The sequence below is a fragment of the Thrips palmi genome, unplaced genomic scaffold (genome assembly GCF_012932325.1).
Source record: "Thrips palmi isolate BJ-2018 unplaced genomic scaffold, TpBJ-2018v1 HiC_scaffold_1, whole genome shotgun sequence".
NCBI classification, from domain to species: domain Eukaryota; kingdom Metazoa; phylum Arthropoda; class Insecta; order Thysanoptera; family Thripidae; genus Thrips; species Thrips palmi.
In genome coordinates this window covers 5,407,467-5,413,610 of record NW_023144620.1, presented here as the reverse complement: position 1 = coordinate 5,413,610, position 6,144 = coordinate 5,407,467, and positions in this window count along the sequence as shown.

Below are 6,144 nucleotides of genomic sequence, written 5' to 3'. Positions count from 1 at the left end.
AACGAGAAAATCTATGAAATCCGACGGGCGACGGGCGTCGTATGTCAGACACACTTTTCACTCGTGACGCGGGTAGCGAGTAGCGGGTACCAGCTGAACGACCTTGCCTGTTCGCAGCACTTAGGCTTGATAAGCACCTCGCTTCCCGCCAACTTTATTTTGGAGCAACGGCCTCGCGCTGCCCCCTTGTCCTCCATGACCGCCGTGTCTCCAGCGGGCACCTGGGCTAGAGTTCCGTCTAACACGTCAAGGGCCAAATGGGAATGGGCCAGTTCAAATGTTGAACGGGTGTAAGATGCATCGAATAGAAATATTGGGTGTGGGATTATGGAATTCCAATATGAACTAGAAATATGAATACTATAGAACACGTGGAACTCCTTTGCCAGGGGTGGAGTGGGAGCGGAGACGTCATATGTGCCCTTCGCCCAAAGAAAAGGAGGGGTCGGGGTTTCTCACCTTCCCAGGGGCGGGCAGGGCGGGCAGGTGGCAGGGCGCTTCGGCGGGGAGCGATTCCGGAGGATCGTTTCGTCGCCGTCTCTGTCGCACTCATGGCGCTTGCCGTCGGGGTGCGAGAGAGACAGAGCGGCGGCACGATCCCTATTCCGAATCACTCGGCAACCCGTCAGACGACCCGCCACGCGCCGCCCACGACCCGGCAGCCCACGGCCAGCCCACGGCCAGCCCACGGCCGCCTCGCTCTTGCATGGAAAGGGAATAAGAGATCGAGAGAGGTCGACCGTCGACCGCGAGGTATGAATAATAGGACAACAGTGGCGTCCGCGCGGTCCCGCGCAAGGAATACGGAAGCGGCCCTAATCCAGTGGCGTTTACGCTCTTCGTTCCAGCGGGCTGCCTTTTCCGCTTTGCCCCCTTCCTCCCCAGTGGGCAGCACCAGCACGGCTCGGCGGCGAGTCCCGGTGAAAAAGCAGCCCGTCATGTCGCGGTCTCGCGTCGTCGCGCACGCCGCCGCGTCCCCGCTCTACCAATTTCAGAGTCCGCGCCGTTCGGTGCCGTACGCCCCCATCTCTTGAACGGCCTGGAGATCGTTTCGGACACACGCTCATCAATTTGGCGACGACAGCGCCGCCTTGTCCCCGTCGCGGCCGAGCCGGGCCAGCCGGGCCAGCCGGGCCAGCCCGGCCGAGCCCTCCACCCTCCCCCCGCCCCCTCGCTGTCAGCCCTGTCCGCAATAACCCACTCCCCGCTCACAAAAGAAAGTGCCTGCCATTTCTTCGCATTTTTCTCGTTCGCCTGGCCGGGTCGCTCCGCCGCGCCGCGCCAACCGCCGCTACAAGAAGGGTTGGAGCTTCTCCCCCGCCCTGCCCGGGCCCTGCCCGAGCCCTGCCCGCCCTGCCCCACCTGGCCGCGCAGGCTGACAACTTCCCCGCATGAAAAATGGGCGTGCCGCTCCACCCGGCCTCACCCTGCCTCGCAGCGCAGCGTTCCAATCAGAGCGTTATTCGGCGTTGTTTTCTCGCGCGGCGTGCGGCGTGCGGCGTTTGCAGTGCAGCAACGTCCTTGGGGACCTTGAGCGCGGCGGCGCGGCAGCATGCAGAGTTGCAAATCTAAACACACGGCGGGCGAGGCACGAACGGCGCCACCTGGCCGGCAGTAACGCGGAAGGGAAAGGCAGGCAGCCAGCCAGCAGCCCGCCCGAGGCGCCCCCCGCGTGTGGCGGCCCGCGTCTTACTCACACGCCTCACACGCCCTGCTGCGCCGTGCTCAACGACCAAATAAACGCCGTCTGCCTGTCTATAAACCGGGAGGGGAGGCACGGCGTGGCGCGGAGGCGAGAGGGGTCCTAGCCTAGCACAACACGAAATGTGCTCACGGAAGGTGGAGTGCGGGCCGCCGCCGGCGAGGACGTGGCGAGGACGCCGCCGAGAGGCACTGCAAGGGCGCCGGCATTGTGTGGGTGAAACGAAACGGGGACGCCGGGAGTTTTTTGGGGCTGGGGATAACAGACGTCTGTAAACGGCTGCAGGCAGTCCGGTTCCGTAGAATCGTTTCGTCGCTCTGTCTGTCTCTCTCGCACTCATGAGGCGAGTGGTAGTGAGAGAGAGACAGAGCGCGATGGAGCGACTTTACTGAATCGCTCGGCAGCGACAGGATGGTCCTGGTTCGGAGAAGCGCCTGCGATGGAGAGGATAGGCAACTCATTCGCCGCGAGGGCAGAGGTGCTGTCACGAGGCCTACCTCAAAGGCGCTGGCCTGGCCGCTGCTTTCTTCGGAGGCAATGCCGCCGTAGCATCGTTGAAAATAGGTCGCTGAAATTCAGCGACGTTCGTTGAAACTCTTTCTCTCTGTGCGTCCGTGGCCGTATATATCAGTCCAGCCGTCCGGCCGGAGCCGCGACGGGACGCGACGCGACCCGCACAAACAAGCACTATTTCACCGGACCAGTGCCAGAACAACAGGCAAACAACGTCCGCCGCAATGTGGTCCGACGAGGGCGGGCGAGGTCCGGCGTGCACCGCACACCGGGCAGCCGACGGGGCGGCGGCGACACGCTGATTCGGTCAAAGTGTCACTCCGCGTCATGTAATGCGTCCTTCCTTCTCCCTCCCCACGCCCCCCCCCTCGCGCACATGCTCCCTCTCTCCCATTCCCTCGGGTACACTGTCGGCGCGTAGCTCAACCAGCGCTGAGGCTCGCCCACGCTCTCGCCGCCAGTTTGGCGGTCCGAACTGTAAACGCCCCACAGAGATTCGCCCTTTTCCCCACCCACCCCACCCCACCCCGCCTTAAGCGAGTTTGGCTTTGGCAAGGGAATGCAGATGCGTATTAGCCCCATAAGGCGCGGGGCACGGGGTCGGCGCAGCTACACTGTACAAAGCCCCGGTGCCCCCATGGCCCCATGGCCCCCTTTGTGCAGCCGGGCGGGCCGGGCGGTTCGGGCGGTTCGGGGCGGGAGCAAGGCCACCATGTGAGCACAAGCGTGTGATTCCCTGATGGGCCCGGGGCGAGGCAGGGAGCGAGGCTGTGAGGCGCGCCCTGGGGGTCCAGGAGGGGAGGGGAGGGGACGGCGCGGCGGTTCTAACGCCCTGCTCCCCCTGGCCGCCGCCCGCCACCCCTCACCTGCTGCACGTTCGTTCCGAACGGCGCCCCTTCTCTCTCGCACCCCTCAGGGTCGCCCCCTGGGTGCGAGAGGGACAGGGCGACGTCCGGAATGAGCCGGCAGCGCAGCGCCGCGCCTCCTCTCCGCCGCGAGCGGGGCGCGTTGGCGCGTTGGCGCGTTGGCGCCAGGGTTGTTAACGTTACTTTAAAGAGTAAAGACTTTACCAGCGTTACCGTTACCTTTACTGTAACGATAACGGTAACGCGTTACTTTTTGAGAAATGAGTAAAGTAACGACGTTACCGTTACCAAAGAGGAGTAACGCGGTAACGGCGTTACCGTTACCGCGAGGCATCAAAAAGAGCTACAAACCTATATTTTTCTCCCTCTCTCTCCCTGCTGTGGTCAGCTCATTTGCCAAGGCACTCAATCTGTTAGTGAGAGCAACAAATAAGCGTCCACACTCAGAAAAAAAATCTTTCAACACTTGCCCATTTTTGACTGTGGACGCTTAATTGTTGCTTTTAGAAACAGATTGAGTGATGCATCACTTGAAATAGAGGTCCCATCGGCCATGAATTGGCAATATTGGGAGAAGTAGGTGCAGAAGTTTACATTAAAACATGTTAATCATTTAAATTTTACTGTCTTAACTTTGATTTTAAAATAAGTGGCAATATTGGGAGAAGTAGGTGCAGAAGTTTACATTAGAACGTGTTAAACATTAAAATTTTACTGTCTTTACTTTAATTTTAAAATAATTCTAATTCACCCCAGCAATTTTAACCGGTAAAATTGTGGCTTTTAAGGAACTTTAGGATTTGAAGTAACGATAACGGCGTTACCGCGTTACCTGTAACGGTAACGCGTTACTTTTTCAGAAGTCGGTAAAGTAACGACGTTACCGTTACTCAAACCCGAAGTAACGGTAACGGTAACGCGTTACCTTTAAAAAGTAACGTTAACAACCCTGGTTGGCGCGTTGAGGGAGGGCGGCGCTGCGCTGCCAACGGGGCCACTATCACAAAAGCCAGGTGCGAGGAAAGGCCCGAGTTTCTCTGCGCGGGGGGCTCCGTTGAGCTGAAAAGTCGAGGTTGACAAAGGGAAAAAAGCCGAATTCGGCAGTGTGGGTGCTAGCCCCGCCGGCCCCGCTGGAGCGCGCGTCGAATGGCGTGGCGGCGTGGCATCGCGGCAGCGGCAGCCACCCCGCCGACGGGCCGACCGGGCCCCTATCTGAATGCTTCCCTATCTGCCCCGCTTCGGCCCCGCCGTCCCCGAGGCCCCGCGGGGTGCATCGTCACAATGAACATGACCTTAAGAAGAAGGAAAGCCGCTATCGCGATCGGAGCTGGAGGGCTTCGGGGCCGCGGGGCGTGGCGTGGCGGGGCGGGGCAGCGCGGCCCCATCATCTCCCCATTGTGGAGCTTGTAGTGCGGCAGCGCGGCGGCACGGTTCCTCGTGGACGGGGCCGGCTGCGCCGAGGGCTGCGCCGAGGGCTGCGCCGAGGGCTGCGCCGAGGGCTGCGCCGAGGGCTGCGCCGAGGGCTGCGCCGAGGGCTGCGCCGAGGGCTGTGCCGAGGGCTGCGCCGAGGGCTGCGCCGAGGGCTGCGCCGAGGGCTGCGCCGAGGGCTGCGCCGAGGGCTGTGCCACGGTGCCCCGGCAGCCCGGCACCGTCCCGGACTACTTGTTGAAGGGGGACACGACAATGGGCCGAATTTGGCGAGGGCTGGCTGATTGCAGATTCCTCGACTACTCGAAGGGGTGCGGCGATATGCCCGCCGCGCCGCGCCAGCCCCTCCAGGCCCTCCGGGCTCAGGGCCTTCTCCGGGAGCAGCAGGCTGGCCGAGGCTGGCAGGGCGGTCCAGTGTGCCGCCACTCCAGCCTCCTCCCAAACTGTGGCCCTAATGACCCAGGCATCGGAAGCCTGCCCCGCCCCGCCCCGCCCCGCCCGTCCCGACGTCCCGAAGCGGCGGTCCTTTGCATACCGGTCCAGCCCCGTGGAGTGCAGCTTTGTCCCGACCCAAGGCCAGCCCGCAATATGGGCTCCGTGCCGCGCCGTGCCGCCGCGCCAGGGTCGCGCTGGGGCTTCCGCTTCCGGCCGCGGCGAGTGATTAGGCGCCAGCGTCCCAAAACACACCGAAAAAGTGAGAGAGGGCGCCGAAATTTGGCGCGGGGTGACAAGTCCCATCCGGGCGCAGCCACTTGGCTCCGCCCGCCGCCCGCCGCCCGCGAACCGAATCCTACTTTTCTTCTTCCAACAGGTCCGCGATGATAAGGGCGTTCGAGCCGCCGCTCCCTCAAGGCCCCCGCGGGCCGGCCGGGACTCGGGGACTCCGCGGAACGAATGCAAGAAAGAGAGAATTCCCCCACAATGCGCGGAATCGCCTAATAAAAAGGTTCCCGCCGCGGCAGTGCGGCAGCGAGGAAGCGCGGCAGCCAGGCAGCCAGCCCTCAGAGGCAGGCAGGCAGGCAGGCAGGCAGCCCCTCGGCGGCCATCCAGTATGCTTTGCAAAATGAAGACATTCTTTCCCTGACGCGACGAGATTCGTCTCGCGCGCTGTCGCCCCTATTGTGCTGCTGCCTCTCGGTCTCTCGGTCTCACGGCCTGACCCTTCGCCGCCGCCTCGCCGCCGCCCCTCTCGGCGCCCCCGAGGCCCGCACCCCGCGACGCCCTGCCGGCGCCCTTGCCGGCGCCTTGCCTGCAGATCGTGGTATTTGAAACAATTTGGAGGCAGCGCACCGCGCCAGCCCGCCAGCCGCTCGACATTAGCAACCGGCTTGGCTTTCCCTCTTTCCCTCCGGCTCCATTTTCTTCCCCAACAATAAAACTAACGGCTCGGCGCGCGACGCCCAGGCCGGGCGGCCGGGCCGCGCGGCCGAGCCACGGCACTGGCAGGACTTTGGGCTCAGTGCTGATTACCGCCGCGCTTTTGTCTGGCCGCCCTGCAGGCCGACTCTGTCTCTCTCGCACTCTCGCGGCTGGCCGGCTGGCCGCAGGGGTGCGAGAGAGACAGAGCACTGTTGTGTGAGTCGGTCCGCGGCCCCGGCGTGGCCGCCTTTTCTGCTGCGCCTTATCGGGTTGCTT